This window comes from Lycorma delicatula, chromosome 12 (genome assembly GCF_047948215.1).
Source record: "Lycorma delicatula isolate Av1 chromosome 12, ASM4794821v1, whole genome shotgun sequence".
Taxonomy (NCBI): domain Eukaryota; kingdom Metazoa; phylum Arthropoda; class Insecta; order Hemiptera; family Fulgoridae; genus Lycorma; species Lycorma delicatula.
The window spans coordinates 50,904,319-50,926,225 of NC_134466.1; the positions used below are offsets into that span (position 1 = coordinate 50,904,319).

At 32.1% G+C, this 21,907-nt stretch overlaps 1 protein-coding gene across 1 annotated transcript in view; it reads left to right on the top strand.

The window, feature by feature from the left end:
* The first annotated feature begins 392 nt into the window (after positions 1–392).
* 5-HT2B (5-hydroxytryptamine receptor 2B) overlaps positions 393–21,907 on the top strand; it is a 672,009-nt gene continuing 650,494 nt past the window's right edge. Inside the window, exon 1 of the mRNA XM_075379373.1 lies at positions 393–461. The gene's annotated coding sequence lies outside the window, so the exon portion shown is untranslated. The remainder of the gene's footprint in view (positions 462–21,907) is intronic.

A 21,907-nucleotide genomic window follows, 5' to 3' on the forward strand; every position in this document is an offset into this window, starting at 1 on the left:
GTTATCAATAAATAAAATCTATGCTTTATAATAGGGAAACTTCAACAAAGTTATAAGAGAATTTTTTTTTAATATTAAAGTTTTAAGGAAAATTAAATTCAATAATAGATAGAAAAATTAAATTAATAAATTAATTATTAAATATAGATTTTAATAAAATATTAAACTGATAAATTACAGACTACCCACGTACTTCATTTTAAACCAATGTTTATTTTTATTTAATGCGATGTGAGCATGAATACATGAATATATTTGTGTAATAACAATAATATCTGTATATGTTAGTCAATTATGTTTACTATTTGCTATTTAGCATTCGTTAATAATAAATATATTATCTGTGGTTTAACACCCATGTTATTATTATAACACGCAGTAGTATTAACTAACATAACGAGTCGTAAATAAGTGTACGTGTCGGTAGAAATCTTCGACTTCAGTTTTCTCACTTCTTTATGGTAGAATTTTTATTTATATTCATACATTTTAAGATTAAATCTAATAATAATTTTATATAATAAGTATAAATATAAGAAAAAAATATGATGTGGACACCATATGAATTCCTTGTACGCCTATTAAATAACATATACACATTTTTAAAAATGAAAAGTACATAAAATTTTATTTCATTTATAACTTCTGATATTTATCCATTTTTTAAAATATTTTTATTATTGAATTAGTATTTATCGTACAAATTTTTTTACAATCAGAAGTTAATAATTATTAATAAATCAATATATTTAAATTAAAAACGAAAAAAGTTAAAAAAAGGGGATGAAGTCGGATTTAAACCAATGTGTTATCCCTTTGTAAGATCCAGATATTTCATTAATTAAACTTTTATTTGGCTATAACTCTGGAACCGATGAAAATACGTGCCGCTTATGATATATCGTTGAAAAGCTCTCAATGATGGCTTATTAATGCAATTAAGAAAAAGTCTAAAATCCAAAAAAATTAGATTTTGGGCTTTTTTTGGACACTTTTGTTTCAGTTAATTGCAATCAAAAGGGGCGGTGTTCAATTAGATGTTATAACAGTCCTAAATCCAAACTTTCAACATCCAACAACTAATTGTTTTTGAGTTATACGAGATACATACGTACAGACGTTACACCGAAACTAGTGAAGATGGATTCAGAGATTGTAAAAATGAATATTTCCGTTGAAATCTGTAAAACGAAATTTTTCACGATCATAGTATTTCTTTTATTTCATACAAGGAAGTAAAAAGTTAATTTAATCTTGAATTAATATTTATTAAAAAATTAAAATATATTATTTATTTAGTCACAAATAATAATAAAAAAAAATCATAAATAAAATACTGTTTTATAATATTGCTGTTGTTTTAACATGTAATTTTATCAATAACTATATAAAAAAAAACTGGAAAAGTCATGATTACCAAAATACGATTTAAGTATAAAAATCCCCAAATCTTGAATAATATATTTTTTGATTTTAGTAAAATTTAAACTTATTATCTTAGAAAAACGACGAAAGCATAAATAAAAATTTGAACATAATAATACTACAACAAATGAACACCCATACCCATACATAAAAATTCGACATTCTACAGAGTGGTACACGAAATGTTTGAACATTTGGTTTTATTAAAAAATATTTATTTGAATCACAACACATTTATTATTTATTTATTTTAACTTATTTTTATTTATTTATTTATTTATTTTAACTTTTATTTTTATTTATTTTTAACACATTTATTTATTTATTTTATTTACTTAAAGATTTACAAAAATTAAAGATTTAGTTATTGATCGGTATAAATTCCTTGCTAGCTAAGCCTACTGATTTGAAATCTTTGAATAAAAAATGAGTATTATTCAACATGACTCTTTTTCTAGAATTACATTTTCAATGAACTGTATATGATATGTTTATATTCGTATTTTATCAATATCTATAGAAAATATAAATCTGTTCAGTATATAATTGTATCTCAACTTGTATAGTGTTATGTTTTATAAAAATAGACGTAAACAGACAAGGTAATTTTTTATAAAAAAAAATCAAAATAAATAGAATTGTAGAAACGAGATTATTTTATTAAAACAAAGTAAAGTACAGGGAAACGAAAAGAGAAAGATTTTTAGAAGAGAATAAAAGGGAAGAGAGACTGTGTAAAAAGAGGACCTGTTAAATTACAAGAGTAATGGAGAATGTGACGTCATCAAAGAACTTTTTGAAAGCTCTTTTTACTTGGAAACCATTTGAGTGAAGCTTACTAACACATTACTGCTAGTACTTCTTTCATATAATCTTTTCTTTTTGATTTCTTATTTTATTTTTATACTCTTTCTTAACATAACATTAATGGCTTAATACATTTTATCTAAAAAAAATAATAATAAACAAAACTTAAACGTAGAGTTTAGCGTTTTCTACCACAAATTTTTCTTACTTCTTCCTTCCACAATAATAGTTTTCATTAAAAAAAAGGATGAAAACTGTCTAAAAGCTCTTAAATTCTCACTAAAACAAGAGAAAAGGGTAAATTAAGAAAAGAAAAACCCTCAAAATTCTAAAATAAAATTAATAACATCTTAGTATGGCTATTTCCGTAGTCCTTAATAGCACCTGGTAAATCAACTAAACATTTATCTCATATCAAGAACTTATCTTTTTGATCCAAATTGTTATTTTTGGATCGACGTACTTTAAAACCAAATCCAATTTCATTCAAGTTTCATTCAATTAGCTATAAAATTCTTTGCTGAAGACATTCGGGTCCAGCAGATGGCTGGATCAGGACGTTCTGATGACTCATTGAGGATCCTCGAGGTTTGTGAGGTGGGCGCGCGATTCACGGGAGGTATGCGTAGGGTGCATAATCGGATCTAGACTAGGTGATAGTGAAAGGAAGGGTAGCCCTCTTGGGGAGTGTTACCATGGCAACCGGGAGGGATGTCGTGATGTCTCAATGATCCAAGAAGGACCCCGTCGGGAGATCAGCATCAAGCTGCACTAAGGGGGGCTAGTCTTCAGCCACGTCACTTGAGACCGACCGAAGTAACGTCTTCTAGGTGGTTACCGGTTGATCTAAAGTGGTTAAAAAAAGAAGAAAAAAAATTAGCTATAAAATACATCTTATTTCGTATATTCTTAATTTTTAACTGTTTCGTATATTCCAATCTTTGTGTACTTTTATAATTTCTATACTCAACAGAAGTGAATTCATCAATCTAAATTTTTAATAAACTATCAATCAGTCTTTTATTTTGCCGTCTAGCGCTATAGCATTAGAAGGAAACGTATTGTAATCGGCCAAGTTTGAGCATATGCGGTTTTCACCGGATCTTCCAAGTTTTGACATCTAAGAAACCCAAAAAACCGGTTGGAAATTTTCTGGATGTTCGTGTGTATTTTCGGTGTCACACTCTAAATCACCTTATATCTCTAGAACTACCGAGCCGATTTTGATCAAACTTGATCAGATTACTTCTATATATGGGGCATTGATTTCATTAAATTTTCAACCTAAAAGGTCAAGGGGGTGAGGCTGTAGAGCAAGGTAACCCTCCGTATCACGAGATTCCCCCTTATTAAGGTCTTATTTTGCCGTCACATTTATTAACAATTAAAAAATAATATTTCCAAAAAAGGTTTTTTGTCAAATTACACCCACTCTAAATATAGTAATGGCTAAGTGGGTATAATTCACCATTAGTACCCCATCTCACCACAAGGAGCGCTAGTGTATCACTGACGTACATCTCCTGTATTTGTCTGATCTGTTGAAACGTCCCAGGTGAGCGGTAGAATTAAATAAATGAATAATATTTAAAGTGTAAAAAACTGATGTGGACACCACATGATTTCCTTGTATATTGTTAGCAGCTCCATCAATATAAAAATGAGCTTCGTCTGAAAACAAAGTGTTGAACAGAACACCATATTTCCGTTCCAACCACTGTGCAAACTCCAATCTTTTTTGCTTCTTAGGTTTTGTTGAATTTTGCAGGACAGTCAATTTGTATTGAAACAGCTTGAGATCAGTGCGTAATATTCTTTATACAGTACGACGAGATATTTCCATTCCTATGATACTTCCATAAGCTCACCTTGTAGACTTTCCCGGACTACGTTGCATATCAACTTGAATTACTTCTATATATCTTTGTGTTTTTATTTTGATCTTACCATACGCTGTAGGTGTTTTCATTTTAAGATGAATATTAATTGTTTTAAAAGATGGTTTTCTTTGTAATTAATTCTTAATTGTGAATTTTTAACATCTAGTTTTTTGTTTTAAAAGACATAAATCGTATTCGGGCGATGATAACGCCGAAGCGTTTTTCGCCCAGGAAAAAAAATCGATATTTTCCGGTGAACGAACGGGAACTGCTTTAAGTCGTTTCTGTTCTTTTATGCTGTCTTTTTACTCAAATTTACAGGATAAACGGAGAATTGTGTTAAAATGAGCTCGAAATTTTCGGTGAGTTATTGTAACATTTTTTAATTTAGCATAAAGAAGCATAACTTTAGCACGCTGTGAATTAGACAAACGTTCGTGAGCGGCCATAGCTCAACAACAACTGTTGTGTAGCGGAATCAGAAGGGAGTACAAAGACCAGGCGACATCTAACAGTACTTTCAAGAAATAGGGATTATGCTTGCGCAATATGAAACACCAGATAAAAGATATTTATTTATTATCGAATTTATAATTGTGTTAACTTATCGTATAATTTTTGGAAATTGGAAGTATTAGAAATAATAGAAGTTTTTCCAGAACAATTACGTTTTTTTTATATTAAATTAAATCTCAAAATTTCCATTTTATCATAAAATTTGTTATTTGAAATTTGAATTAAAATGTTGACTAATTTTATTTTATATCAAGTAAATTTTTTAGAAGTTGTTAGAGAGAAACAAAAAAATTTCAAGATTATATTTATATGCCTTTTTCTCTTATTTTTTGTTATAACATCTATTCTCTAACCTTCTCTTGAAATATTCCGTTGGTTTTAATTATAACTTTTTTCTGCACCATCAAATTTTGAAGTCCTACATACCTTGTTTTACAGCGCTTTGTCAAAGTTTTTATCTATTGTCACACAATTAAAATATTTAAAAAATATATCATTATAATTACTAAATTTGTTTTTGATATTATCAAAAATTCTTTATGCGTAAAAGCTCCTCTCATTTACTCCAATTTGCCTTTGATATCGTCTTTATTTCATCTCTTTGTAGTTCTACTAATTAACAAAATTCTTTAACCTCTTTGTTTATAATATTTATTTTATATTAATATTTATCTTCATTTATGTAAACCTTTGTTTTATTCTTATTTATTATAAAATTAAATTTATTTTCTAACAACGAATTTGAACCGGTATCACGTCAAACTAATTTATAATTTTAGTTTAAAAAAAATGATATATCAAGGAATCTTAACATTTTTATTTATTTTTTGATTTGGATTGTTATTCTAGTCTAAGAAAGTGATTTTAAATAATCACAAATGATTTTTTTTATATAAATAAAAAAAAAACACAAACAAATATATACACGTGTATATATATTACACATGTGTATAAGAAAAAGCAAATTACTATTTATTGTACTTAACTTATTTTTTTTATTTTTATTTAAAAACATAATTGAATTTGAATATACAAAGTGTCCCACGAAGGAACGGTGAAACTTTCAGGAAAATTTCTATAGAAAATAATGAAAAATGTTCACATAAACATACGTCTGGAAAAGCTTTGTTTTCGAGTTACGGTTAGCGAAAGATTTCGTCCGGAATGGAGTTCTAATAAAAAGAAGCCCTACTGTAATTTTTGGAAACTAAATCAAGGAGTAAATTTGATGGTTTTTTTTTTTTATATAATTTGAGCTGGGAAATAGGATAAATACGTCCTAGAACTGTAACTCCATTAATTTTTAAGATATCCGACATAAAACACAAACTTTTGTGTAGAAAAACAAGTTAATTTTTAGGTTTGTAGTACAATGGTTTTGTTAAATGACTAATAAATGCGGAAGATTTAGTATCAAAACGCGTACAAAATTTAATTCTGAGAAAACTAAAGTAAATACCAGACATGTTTTTAAAGTAATTACCGTTTTGAAATCTGCCGCTGCTACGCTGCGGTCGGAATTCCACACATGCGAATTATGTACCCGCATCTATTAGCAAGCTACAGATGCCATTACGGAAATATTCAACTGTATTTACGTTTGTTTGTAAGTATTTAAAATGCCTCCGCTGATCGAGAATCCCGCCTACTGTGAAATACGTGGTGCGATTCGTTTTCTTAGTGCTAAAGGCGTGAAAGCGGTTGAAATTCATCGTTAGATTAGTGAAGTGTATGGAGAAAAATTTATCAGCGATGGAATGGTACGAAAATGAGTTAGAACTTTTAAATATGTCCGCCAGAACATGAGGAAAGAAAAATGGACAATCTTCCGTTATTACTGAAGATTTGGTGCAGAAAGTTGACGAAAAAGTGAGAAAGAACAGACGCTTTACGATTCTTCGGTATCAGAAGATTATCTTCAAGTTTCAAGAAGTGTTGTCTATGAAATTGTGACCGAACGCTTTAATTATCGACGATGAAGGTGTCAAAAGCGACCGTGTTGCGGTGGTTATTAAGTCAGGCGGTAGATTTCTATTCAAAAGTGGTTGCACGATACGACAAGTGCCTTAATATTGGTGGCAATAATGTAGAAAAGTAGATTAAAGTACAGGCTTTCATGTAAAAATTAAATTGTTTAGAATAGTGTACTTGTTTTTTTTTTTAATTTCAAAACGGTATTTACTTTAAAAACATGCCTCGTACAACCAATAGAACGTAAATAAAAACTTTTAAAAAACGGTTGTTTATTGAAGCAAAACAGATGAAAAATAGACAGAAAATAGTATTATTCTTTCTGTATCTAATAAATATTATTCTTAATATAACAAAACAAGAAAATAAAATAAAAGAAATGATTAATTGTAACAGATTAACAAACCTCAGTTTCAGTAACTGTTCGAAATTCCCTCCTTTGCAATGTACACAGGACTCTGCCCGACGTAAAATATTTCCGGTGGCTTTTCGTATCATCTCAGGATCGTACCGTGTAAATTCAGTAGCATTTCATATTTTAATGAGTAACTCTTCTTTAGTATTAACTTTTTGTTGATATATATATATGGTTTTCTATTTTTCGGCCGATTTTCATCTATAGGCCGAATTACAGGACTGGACTTTGCGGCCACCTGCAGATACGAAATTCTTAACGATTATGGAAATGGATTAATACCGCCTTTAGAGCTGGCGATGTGGCGGCCACGGTCAAAGTTATTTGCAGGTGTAACGGAGACCTTTCGTCGTCCACATGCCCCCCGCGATGGCAAGCATGTAGTTAAGGTGCCCATGTTCGGAGCATGGGAGCCCTGAAAGCTTTGGTGTGTAAGGGCCTGGAGTCAGTGCAGAGACTGCGCATCCGCTCTCTGCCAGGACATATGCCGGTTCCACCGGAGTACCGGAACGGACCTCCAGGGTTGGTAGCCCTGGAGTGGGGGTGTACCCCGGCGGCTAGCCTTACTACAGCAGGGATGAACTGTTCATGCAAACTGAACAACCAAACGTGGCAGAGGGTTCACGCAAATACCCTCGTTTAGAACCGGCCGTTTCGCCTGAGGAAAAACGGAGAAAGAGCGCGGAAGGCGCTCGTAAAATTGAAGTTGAGGCTAGGAAAAGCTTGCAAAAAGCTTTCTTCAAAAGCAACGTTCCAAAGCCAAAATACTTAGTTGTTACAAAAGAAGACGGTAATTTATCGAAGGTGAGTCCATTCCTCATCGCTTGAGAAATAACAAAATGTGCTGGAGGCCCTGTTAAGGAAATTAGGAAAACTTTCACAGGACTTCATGTAGAGACTGTAAATGATATACAGTCACAGAAGATCCTAGGTTTTAAAAAAATTGGAGAACTAACTGTACGTGTTGATCCCCACGGCAAGCTCAACACCTCAAGGGGTGTTGTGGTCTGTCGGGATCTTCTTAACTGTACGGAGCAGGAAATTGTAGAAGAATTAGCGCCCCAAGGAGTATTAGAATGTCGGAGGTTGAACATGAAAAGGAATGCGGAAGTCTTACCTTCAGCATCCCATGTTCTTACATTTAACCGGCCTACTTTGCCGGAGAAGATAAGAGCGGGCATACATCGGTTGGATGTGCGGGCATTTGTCCCGCAACCAATGCGATGCTTTAAATGCCAACGCTTTGGACACACTGCTGTTAGGTGTGAGAGGCCGCAAATATGCGTGTGCGGTGATGAATTTCATGAAGGAGAGTCGTGTAAGGAGCCTCCTACCTGTATAAACTGCAGAGGACAGCATTCCTGTAGATCCAGGAACTGTCCTGTTTACAAAGACGAAGTAGCTGTGCAGGAAGTAAAAACCCTGCAAAAAGTCAGCTACTTTGAAGCAAAAAAAATCGTAAACGCCCGCAAAGCTAGAGCAACAACAACCTATGCTCAGGCTGCGGCTGCTGTTCCTGCTCCTGCTCCAGTTGCTGTTGATGAGAGTGCAATCATCAACAAACTCGCACCTACCTTGGCTGGCTTAATTGAGAGAATAATTGAAAACAAAATGAAGCCTCTCAGCACTAAAGAACCTGTTAAGCCAAGAATAATTATACAGCCTCCTGAAGACACATCTCCAAAGCAGAAAGTCGCTCCAATACATAAGAAATCAGACACTAAACCTGAAATTCAAGTCCATCTTAGTGAGATTTTAGTCGATGAAAAGAAAGTGACAGCTACAGAGTCTGTTATGGAGGCTCCCAAGCCTCCTGTAACTGAAGTGGCCTCTAAGCCTCAGAGGCCACAAACAATTTCACAGGGGGGACGAGTGTCCCCCCCCTCCACAGGCGGTGACCGGTGCGACCCCCGTGTCTGGGGTCGGTCAAGTTGCCGCCCCACAATCGGCGCCTGTAACCGCTGCCGATCCATGCCCGTCGTCGTCGACGGCTTCGGTGGTCTCCGATACGGAGACCGGAAGCTTTACAGGTGACCTCCAGATACATGAATGGGGCATTCGTGGCAACCTGCCTATATTGCTCAGCAACTATATGAATGACCGTACTTTCCAAGTACGAGTCAGTAGCGAATATTCATCTGTAAGAAATTTGGAAAATGGCGTACCACAAGGTTCGCCGTTGAGCGGTACCTTGTTTACAATCGCCATTAATAAATTGATATTAGTCATTCCAGCAGAAATCAGCAAAAGCGTCTATGTTGATTATCTGGCAATTGTGTATGCCAGCAACAAGACTGCTATGGTGAGGTACAAATTGCAACGAGCGATCAATGCTCTAAATGAAGTTGCAAAGAATAACGGATTCCAATTCTCACCAGAAAAAACGTGCTGTGTATACTTTTGTAGGAAGAGAATTCCTCATCAAAGTCCTGCGTTGACAATTGATGATAATCCAATACAATATAAAGACAATGTAAGATATTTAGGATTAGTATTGGATAAATCCTTTACATGGGGATTACATATACAGGACTTGAGTGATAGATGCAAAAGAGCCCTAAACATTATAAAATGTTTATCGAACTTAAATTGGGGCTCAGACAAAGAGACATTATTGAGATTGTATAAAGCATTGGTTCAATCTAAACTAGACTACAGATGTATCGTATATTCATCCGCTAGAAAGTCGCATTTAAAAAAGTTAGACGTAGTTCATAATAGCGGAATAAGATATGCAACAGGCGCTTTCCGCACAAGTCCGGCGGCTAGTCTGATGTCTGAAGCCGGAATAATGCCACTACATTATAGAAGAGAGATCCTCTTGTTAAGATATGCAGCAAATGTATGGGCTTTCCCTGCTCATATAAATAATAAATTGTTTACGAATCATCCCATGGCTGCATTATACGAATGTCGTGCTACCTATTCCAGACCAGCCGGAATTAGGTACCACGAATTAAGAAGAAAATATAAAATTGCTATACCAGAGACTCTAGCAATTTCTACTAGAGAAATACCGCCATGGCTCTTGCCAGCGGTTAATACAAGTTTGGATCTGTCTCAAGGAGAAATAAAAAAGAAACCAGCAGTGATCATCCAGCAGGAATTTTTGGCAACCGTCAGTAGTTACGAAGAACATATTATAATTTATACTGACGGTTCTAAAACCGAACATGGTGTTGGATGCTCAATATATGTAAATGAAGAAGCCCACTTTTGGAAACTGCCAGATGTGGCCAGTGTCTACACGGCAGAACTCACTGCAATTCGGCAGGCTCTTCGCTACACTGAACACTATTGCGAAGAGAGAGTGCTAATATGTTCCGATTCATTAAGTGCACTTGTCGCAATTCGGAACAAGAACATTAAGGATGTCCTAATTGCAAACATCCTGTCCATTTTATACGTTCTAAAAAAACGAGGACAGCGATGCGTATTTGTATGGACTCCGGGGCATGCTGGTATTACAGGTAATGAAATCGCAGACGAAGCTGCCAGAAAGGAAACAGTCTGCGATGATTTGGATGCATTTCCTGTAAGAGTGGCAGATGTTAAAAACCGTCTAACAAACATAGTAAGAAACAAGTGGAACGCTGAATGGAGGAGTTTAAATACAAAATTAAACTCAGTAAAAACTTCTCCTTATAAATGGAAAAGCGACTTTAAGTTGACTCGCCGTGAACAAGTAGCGGTGACCAGACTTAGAATCGGTCACACGCGATTAACAAATTTGTATATGTTAACCGGCGAAGTGAGACCAATGTGCGGTGTTTGTAATAAAACAATCACAATCAAGCATCTAGTAGAAGAGTGTACTATATATGAGGACCTCAGAAAGAGGTTCCGTCTTACAAATAATATTAGTGCTGATCTGGATAATGGAAATGAAGAAAATATAGTTGCATGTCTACACGCCAGTGGACTTCTTAAAAGTCTATAAAATGAAAGTTTAAAGCTGTGGTAAAAGATACTCTAAGCGGTAGTATATATATATATATATATATATATATATATATATATATATATATATAAGAAAGAAAGAAATGGTATTGATAAGTTTAATTTTAATTTCATGGTCTTTTGAGAACCTTATCTCAAATTTTAATATCGGGGCCCTTTACACCCCGTAAGTGTTTGTGATTGTCCTTGTCTTTTATGTCTTAAATGTTTTGTGTAGTTTGTGCTTTTAAATAAAATGTAAGGGCCCTTTACACGCTTACATATGACGATCCAGATGGTGATAGTAATTTCTTTTAAAGATTGTGACGAGGGCTAATGACCTTAGCAGTCGATGCCCGTAAAATTCCATATAAAAAAAAAAAAAAAAAAATAATAATAATAATACTGGTTCCAGTACGTAGGATATTGATTGTCTGCTACAATCATTGAGGGGTATACAGCGTTGAAATGTACAATAGGTATGCATAATAGCGAATGGAGAGAGGGTTTAAGTGTTAAAGGGGTAACATAAGGGAGGGAATGAGAAAGGGCGCGTTAGAGAGATTCATGGTGTAAATGGCATTAATAGTCAGATAACAAGTTCATTGGAGAAGGGATAGATTAGGTAACAAATAGAAATAGGATTGAGGATTAAATTGATAGAAGGCGATAGGATTTGATACCCACTAAATCTGTTGGAAGTTAGCAAGTAATTCTAGGATACGTTTGTAGTATGTACAAAGTAGGAATGGGGGAAATTATAATTCTGTTTCTGTCTAATTCTCTCTCTTTTCATCAGTCGTCTGGTCATCTACTACTTTTGTTTCACTAAGTATTGACAATGAAAATAGTCACCCCCCATACATACACACACTTACACACACACACACACACACACACACACACACACACACACACACACACACACACACACACACACACACACACACACACACACACACACACACACACACACACACACAGACTTAGGCACATGCGCGCGCGTTGAATCATTGTATTATTTTTATTTTCTTATAATAAGTGAATAATTTTCCTAATTGTTTTCATATAACTGAAGAAGCTGAAGTTTGTTCTTAATTTTCCAAGCTGTAACGGGAGAAGTTGTTTTATTAAAATCGAATCTTTGGCTTTAAAAAAAATCAAATTTTTGCTTTAAATATACTAGTTCAATTTAAATTTGAATAAAATAAAATATTTGTCATTTATTTCCATCGTAAAAGGTTCACCGTAAAATGCGTTCGATATAAAATACAACACATTAAGTTACGAACAATTATTTTATGTAATAGATGAAAATTGAAGCTATCTTTGTAAAAAATTTATTAATAAATATATTAAAAATTATTCTAAATTTACAAATTTTAAAACAGTTTTTCCAGTCTGTTATTCTGTATGCATTGACTAGGGTAGAACATTTGATAGCATTTTCAATACTTTGTCCAGTGCAGATATAACCCGGTGGGTATAGGAATGGTCTTTCTGAGACTGTACAAGACTACACTACATTTACACTCATACGTATCATTCTCATGCATCCTCTGAAGTAATAGCTGACGGTGATTCCCGGAGGATAAATAAGAAAAAAAAGATATCATTTCAACCGTTCAAAAAACAAAATTTTCTGTAATATAAATAAAACTATTTTTAACAAAATGATACTGATATCAAAAAGGTAAGACATTACATTTGCAAGTGAAAGAAGTTTCACATGTTTAGGATAATTGGCGCAAAATTACGGCAGTTATCGTGTCCACAAGAAAATGAAATATATATAAATATATATATAAATGTATATATAAACTTTTGAGCGGTGGTTTTGGGGTCTGGGAAGTGTGAAACGTGAAGTTAAATCGAAATATTCCGGAAGTCGAATCATGGTATCCATTACAACAGTTAGCTTTCTTATGAAATCTACCTAAAATATTTTTAAGATAAATTTTAATTATTAATTAAAAAAAAACAGTTTTTAAAAACTTATAATTAAAATTTATCTTAAAAATATTTTAGGTAGAATTCATAAAAAATTTGATTTAAAATTAGGTAGATTAATTTTTAATTAGGCAGATTTCATTTAAAATTAGGGTTCAAGTACAGAGATAGAAGAACATTTGCTAACATTTACAGGAAAACCAAACAGCAACAGTAATAATTGAAGAACATAAGAAAGAAGACGTAATAAGAAAGGGAATCCGACAAGGATGTTCCCTATCCCCGTTACTTTTTAATCTTTACATAGAACTAGCAGTTAATGATGTTAAAGAACAATTAAGATTCGTAGTAACAGTACAAGGTGAAAAGATAAAGATGCTACGATTTGCTGATGATATAGTAATTCTAGCTGAGAGTAAAAAGGATTTAGAAGAAACAATGTACGGCATGGATAAAGTCCTACGCAAGAACTACCGCATGAAAATAAACAAGAACAAAACGAAAGTAATGAAATGTAGTAGAAATAACAAAGATGGACCACTGAATGTGAAAATAGGAGGAGAAAAGATTATGGAGGTAGAAGAATTTTGTTATTTGGGAAGTAGAATTACTAAAGATGGACGAAGCAGGAGCGATATAAAATACCGAATAGCACAGGCGAAACGAGCCTTCAGTCAGAAATATAATAAGTTTACATCAAAAATTAATTTAAACGCCAGGAAAAGATTTTTGAAAGTATATGTTTGGAGTGTCGCTTTATATGGAAGTGAAACTTGGACGATCGGAGTACCTGAGAAGAAAAGCTTTTGAAATGTGGTGCTATAAGAGAATGTTAAATCAGACGGGTGGATAAAGTGAAAAATAAAGAGGTGTTGCGGCAAATAGATGAAGAAAGAAGCATTTGGAAAAATATAGCTAAAAGAAGAGACAGACTTATAGGACACATATTAAGACATCCTGGAAAAGTCGCTTTAATGCTGGAGGGACAGGTAGAAGGAAATAATTTTGTAGGCATGCAACGTTTGGAATATGTAAAACAAATTGTTAGGGATGTAAGATGTAGGGGGTATATCGAAATGAAACGACTAGCAGTAGATAGGGAATCTTGGAGAGCTGCATCAAACCAGTCAAATGACTGAAGACAAAAAAAAAAATTAATTTTTAATCATTTCTATGGTAATTTTGTGTCGGAATGCTGATACAACCACGTTTTATGCCCAAGAAAAAAAATTTTTTTAATTTTTATGTTATCTTTGTGTTCTATATTAATAAAATAAAAGAGCTTTTGCTTCAATGGTTTTTCTTGTTTCAGTATCCATTATCTTGATTTGTTTTGGTTTTACTACTCATTCGTATGATCTACATAACCAGCTATTTGAAAACTTGAAGAATAAACTTATTTTAAATAGATAGCAATTTACATAATTGAAATCTCAGGGATATATAATATTTTTATGATTAAAATACTCGTATTTATCAGCGCGCTATACTCTAAAAAAAAAAAAAACATTTTGCATTCTTCTTCTTTGTAACATCGCTCAGTATAAATTTCAAAAGGAGATATCGTTCCGTTTTTCGATAATATCTTCTTTTTTTTAATAATTTATCTAATCGAGTTTTTTTGTATCAAGCATTTGTCAAACGGTAAAACTATTTTGTGATCGGTGTTTAACACAACTAATATGACTGCTAATGTGCAGCACTTGCTCAATTCTTTTTATGATTTTATCAACCTATGTCACTGACCGAAGGCATCATCTATATGGAAATTTCTAGATTGAAAACGGTTGAACCAGCTTTGTATTTCGCGAACTGATACCGCATCATGTTAATAAATAAACAGAATTCTTTTTTAGCAGCCTGAGTCGAATTCCTCCTTCTTTTTCTAATAAAATTTAAAAATGTATTTCAATTAATATTTTCTTTATTTTCACTCAAGACGAAATAACCTTTTTATTTTTTATTTATTTTTTTGTTAAAGAGGTGGGGAATCCCATTTACGGAAGCCTAAGCGGGCTCGCTAACAGGGGTGCTGCAAGATGTTATTAATATGTTTATGTAAACCTGCGCACTACCGACTAAACCACCATCCCTGACTACTACCCTTCCTGGAACCGCTAATGAAGCATTCCTTCTAGAAGGGGGGTTACATACCCACTCATACACTTATACGTCATAGTGCAATTGCATCATAATAGGAATAACAACAATATTACACACATCAATCAATCATATTTACACATCAATCACAGCAAATCAACAGCAAACAAGATACATCACCATGTTTGCTGTAACTGATGTGTTTTTGTTGGTATTCCTAACCTTTAAATTGATTAATTGATATAATCATAACCTTTCTATAAATACTCAGTGATATATCACGTTTTAAAGTGTCAGATTTGATTAATATTATTAGAATTAACCAATTCAAAAGCCATCACAGAAAATTCGAATAAACCTTATCTAGAAAGAGATTATTATAATTTTAGATCAAATCAAATTTTTTTTATAATTATAAAATATTGTTAATTATAATATATATATTTTTTCATTAACATACAAATGACAGTTTAGAGTTCTCCTTCACGAGTGAGAGACAGTATATCTTGTTTTTATCCGGCAAATTCTAAAAATTTCGAACTTCGTTCATATTTAATATTTTTTTATTAATTAAAGATTTATGTAAATCTAATATATATAGACCTGTATTTATTAAAAGAATAGATAAACTAACAAAATAGTTAATGTAAAAAAATAAAAAAAACATTTTGCATTCTTCTTCTTTGTAACATCGCTCAGTATACATTTCAAAAGGAGATATCGTTCCGTTTTTCGATAATATCTTCTTTTTTTTAATAATTTATCTATTGTGCATGAATTTCAGTAAAAAAAACTCGAAATCAATAAAAATGAAGCAAAAAAACAGTAATTAGTAGTAGTAATTTTGGTGAGAAATATTTTTTTGTTGAAAATTTGATTGAAGTTTCGGTTTTCGGTAATTAGTGATATCTGGTAATGGAGAAGAATATCGGATGATATGTTTTGTTAATTGACAAATTGTCAATTAACATATCGATGTACGTGAATATAATTGAAACTGAATTTAAATTAAAACTGGAAATTTATTAAAAATAATTTTATATTCAATCTAATTATAACTTTTTATCCAATTACACTAGGCTGAAAAAAAAAAAATAAATTAAATGACTATTATTTCAATATTAAAAAAAAATATTAATATTTTATGTAATAAAATCATCAATTTACTTTCTTATAGTAATAAAATTAGTGTACAGTGGAACCCTCAAATAACCATATCGTTTATAACGAGATGTTCGATGTAACGAGCAACATTCCGGGATTTGTTTGGTTTTCTATCTTATTAATGATAAATTAACTTGCATTTAGAGATGTATCGACGCATCATAAACTTGGTTATTACCAGAATTTTAATTTTTTTAAATACTGTAATTCAAAAACTTAAATAACCAAATAATCTCAACGCAAAGGAAATTCCATTTATACGTAAAGGAGGTAACGTTTTATCTTAGGAACGTTCAGGTCGAGTTTAAAGGGTGAACCGCTTAAAGTTTGAAGGGTGAAGGGAATTTGAAGGATCAAAACCACCCAAATAGGTTCATCGAATTCTATAGCACATTTTAAACGATTTAAGTGAAAATCTGAAGAGGGGCGTGGTTAAAGATTAAATTTTACCTGTCCTAAAGGTAAAATTTACCCCTACTGGTAAATTCAAAGGTCATAATTTTCAGTTTAAAAATACAGTACTGCACCGTAGAATCAGTTAAACAAACAACAGTATTGCGTTTACGTGATCGATCGAATACCCATTAGCCAAATACAGAAGTAATACTGTAGCCGCGTCAGTGAATGCCTTTTCATTTTAGTGTTTCTTTCTAAAAAAAAATTTTAAAAATTAAAAAAAATGTACTCTTCTAATTCCACTCCAAATGACAGTTTTAGACGCTATCATATTTATGACGCGAGCTAGGTGAAACGTAACTATAATTCGAAACAGTTTTAAAAAATCAGTCCACGCCATTATATATTTCGACGGAAGATTACCATGATGAAGACTGCTCTCAGAATGGATTCAAACTTTTAACTCGGCAAAAAATCAGCTTTTCAAGAATACTCAATAGATGACTACTCAGCAGCCGATGATGACGTACATACTACAGAAATTCCGACTGATGAAGACATTATTACGTAGGTAATTCATAATCGTGCAGGTGATAGCGAAGCTGAAACTAAAACCGAAGATGAATCTACTACTCTTCCAGTCGTATCAATGATTGACGCCAAAGATTTTTTAAAAAATTAACGGAATTTAGTGAGACTAATAATGTAAGCGATGAATTTCTGGAGTACTTGAATAAATTACAAAGCTGTTTTGATGATTACAGGTATAAGATTATTAAAGAAACAAAAATAAACGATTATTTAAGGCTAATTAGTTTATATGAGCAATTAAATTTTGATGTATTTTGTTAGAATGAAAAAGAAAAAATTAGAATGATTTTTTAGATTTAATAAATACAGTTTGTACGTAAAAATGTGACATAGAAATTTTTATGTGGTGGTTATTTGTTACTTTCCCCGATGATTTTGGTAAGTTTTACCGCACAGTTATTACCATTTTTTTTTTTTTTTTTGGTAATTCATTGAACGATAACAATTTTGGTTAAAATCAAAACGTATTAGCGTCTAAAAATTGTATTACACCTAAATTTTATTTGTTTGTCTATAATAGCTCTAAATTACTGCTATGTTGTGACGTCAGAGGGTAGCGGTAGAATTAAATAAATGAATAATGTTTAAAGTGTAAAAAAGTAACTCGGTCTACCTGGATCTTGAATTCGATCGCACGGTCGACTTGATATCTGGTGCGTTAAGCCTCGCGGCTACACCAGTCTGCCGACCGAACAAACAAAATTTGTTTTATGCAAGTTGTGAAATTACATTAGTTTAGATAGTGCCGACGGTCACAGCTAGTACCGTCCCACCCAAGCGAATTAAATACGGTATGCTTCAGTTAGATTCATTGATTTGAATAAAAGGAAAAGTAATATATTTAAAAAATTATAGATATTTTAAATTGCGTGGGTAAACCGTGCATCAGAACAACTGTGTTGTCAGCTTTTTTCTTTTTTTTTTTAGATGTTAATATGATGAAAAAAGTTGATATATTTTAAGTCAACTGGAAACAAATAAAAGTTTCAGCGAATTAGATTTTTATTTGAAACAATAAAGATAATATCAAATAAAATTTCAATTGACAAAAAAATAAATGATTGAGGGAAAAAGTTTCTTCCTATTTTAATGAAAAGTAAAACAAGAATTTTTTATATTTTATATGAAGTTTATTAAACCAAATATATTTAATTTTAATCGATCAACTTATATCATTTTCGAGGTAAACATCATAATCTCGTTACTGTAAACCTTCTATATTTTCTTAACGAAAAACTGTTGTGATAAGTGATTATCACAGATCTCTTTTCAAGTCAAATTTATACCGTTAAAGGAGTTCTACAAAGATCGAAACCACTAATAATATAGTCTGATGATGTAATATCAGAGCTATATGATAAATGCACCAAAATTTCCTATCCAAGCTGTTTCAAAGGGTCACCAAAGATATGTCGTGATGGAAGACGAAAGGAAAAAGTGTCATCTTATCAATCAATTCTCGTTTCTTTATCTCGATCTGTTAGTGAACCCTTTCCAGTTATTAACAGTAGAGAATTGAATCAAAATATATAAGCAGCAGTTTATAAAAAAACAATTCCTATCTAATCCAAACGCCCCCCTACACACACACACACACACACGCGCGTGCGTGCGCGCACATCCAACAACCCACATTCACCCACAACACACACACACACACACACACACACACACACACACACACACACACACACAGAGAGAGAGAGAGAGAGAGAGAGAGAGAGAGAGAGAGAGAGAGAGAGAGAGAGAGAGAGAGAGAGAGATTATTTTTCTTGGTTTCAATCCAATTTTTCATAATGCAAAATTCTTGGCCAATTCTTGGCTTTTCATCAGGTGAAGCAGAGTTTCAATTTGCTTTTCCGTACGTTATTATAGTACGATTTTTTCCGTATGTTAACGTCTTATGTAATGAATTTTTTATTGTACATAATGAGGTGAGATGTAGCGGCATCACGACGACGGTAGAAAGCAAAAAAAATGTTAAGCGGGACTCTGCGATGGAGCAAAGTGGGAGTAGGAAGTCTGTCCGCCTTTCCATGGTAGACCAGACCGGAGTCCGTAAATTAACCAAGTCTGGAGTATGAACTGAAAGTCTGAGTTCTCTAAGGGAACTAGACCAAATTTCGTTGTTGCGAACAACATTTTCGGTGATATGTTGTTTTTCAATTTGTCTCGAATCTATGAGACATTTACAAGAAAGTGGTTCAATAAAAGTAGAACTAGGCGCGGGGTTCGTGCTTTCGAGAACTCGATTAGCTAGTTCAGAGGGATACGATGTAGGACATTCAAAATGTCCGGACAAGTCCTACAGCGAAGGCAAAAACTGAGTTTAAAAATCACCGATGAAATGTCTACCGAAGCATTTATATCGGTGGCATCCCAGAGGCCTGGCTTATTACTGTGAGATTTAAAAAGTTAGAGACGACTCCCGATAAAGCCCATCAGAGCCATGACGGTTGGGGGCGGGGGTGGTGACCGGAAGCGTCACAAGGCGGGTGTCTTCACCTACGAGGTTGGGATGTACGTAATGAGCCGTTTCAAATAGGATTCTATCTTTTTCTGTTTTGTTAACGAATGGCAGATGGAATTTCGATGCATTAAATATTTTACTGTTAAATCGTAGCACCCTGAATCGAGTTTTTTTGTATCAAGCATTTGTCAAACGGTAAAACTATTTTGTGATCGGTGTTTAACACAACTAATATGACTGCTAATGTGCAGCACTTGCTCAATTCTTTTTATGATTTCATCAACCTATGTCACTGACCGAAGGCATCATCTATATGGAAATTTCTAGATTGAAAACGGTTGAACCAGCTTTGTATTTCGCGAACTGATACCGCATCATGTTAATAAATAAACAGAATTCTTTTTTAGCAGCCTGAGTCGAATTCCTCCTTCTTTTTCTAATAAAATTTAAAAATGTATTTCAATTAATATTTTCTTTATTTTCACTCAAGACGAAATAACCTATTTATTTTTTATTTATTTTTTTGTTAAAGAGGTGGGGAATCCCATTTACGGAAGCCTAAGCGGGCTCGGTAACAGGGGTGCTGCAAGATGTTATTAATATGTTTATGTAAACCTGCGCACTACCGACTAAACCACCATCCCTGACTACTATCCTTCCTGGAACCGCTAATGAAGCATTCCTTCTAGAAGGGGGGTTACATACCCACTCATACACTTATACGTCATAGTGCAATTGCATCATAATAGGAATAACAACAATATTACACACATCAATCAATCATATTTACACATCAATCACAGCAAATCAACAGCAAACAAGATACATCACCATGTTTGCTGTAACTGATGTGTTTTTGTTGGTATTCCTAACCTTTAAATTGATTAATTGATATAATCATAACCTTTCTATAAATACTCAGTGATATATCACGTTTTAAAGTGTCAGATTTGATTAATATTATTAGAATTAACCAATTCAAAAGCCATCACAGAAAATTCGAATAAACCTTATCTAGAAAGAGAATATTATAATTTTAGATCAAATCAAATTTTTTTTATAATTATAAAATATTGTTAATTATAATATATATATTTTTTCATTAACATAAAAATGACAGTTTAGAGTTCTCCTTCACGAGTGAGAGACAGTATATCTTGTTTTTATCCGGCAAATTCTAAAAATTTCGAACCTCGTTCATATTTAATATTTTTTTATTAATTAAAGATTTATGTAAATCTAATATATATAGACCTGTATTTATTAAAAGAATAGATAAACTAACAAAATAGTTAATGAAAAAAATAAAAAAAATAAAAATTTCATAGTGTAAAATTGAAGTCGGTATTTTACAATTTTAATAATATGAATAATGCTAAAATTTTTTACTGAATTTATTGGATAAAACAACCATGAAAAATATCAAAATATTATTAAGTAAAAAAATAAATAAATTATACGTTATTTACAGATAAATAAATTTTCCAATAGTAAAATGTAATAAAATAGAATTTTTTATCAGGTAAGCGTGAAAAATATTATATATTATGAAGGAGGGTTTATAGGGGGGAGTGGGAGAAACTAGACGCATGCGTTTTAATCTATATTATACGACGCCTGACTAAAGCTTACGCCAGTAGCGAACAAACGTATATTCATACCTGTTGTCATTTTTATTCGCGGCATCATGACTACGTATTCCTTGATAATTCATAAAATATCATTATTTATTATGTAAATATGTATATATAATAATAATATATCGGTATATTCAAGATAATTTTGGAAATAATAACATAAAAACAAGTAAGTTTTATATATAAAATCTTTTAATATTTTATAAAATAAACGAAAAATTGTTAATAACAAAACAAAAAAAAACACAAAAAATTCCTGGAAAATGTTTATTTGAATTACTAACTAGTACGGATGATTGGAAGTCGTATAAACAATAAAAGATGGTTAAAAAAAAGGTATATTTAGTAAGAATTTTTTAAAAATACGACGTTTTATTTAAATATGTAAAATATAATTTAATTCGGTTGTAATATAACGTATTTTTATCATTTTATATTTATACTTTTAGCAATTAAAAAAAAAAAATAATTAAAATTTCAAATTATAATTGCTTTAAAGATTATTAAGAAATTTAGACTCGGAATATAATTAAAGGTTATTTTTTTAGAAAATATTCTGTATATCCATCCTTTGAATTTTAATCGTAATTAAAGGTTAATTGTATGCTACATAATTTTTTATTTATTTATTTTAGTTTTTGAAAAA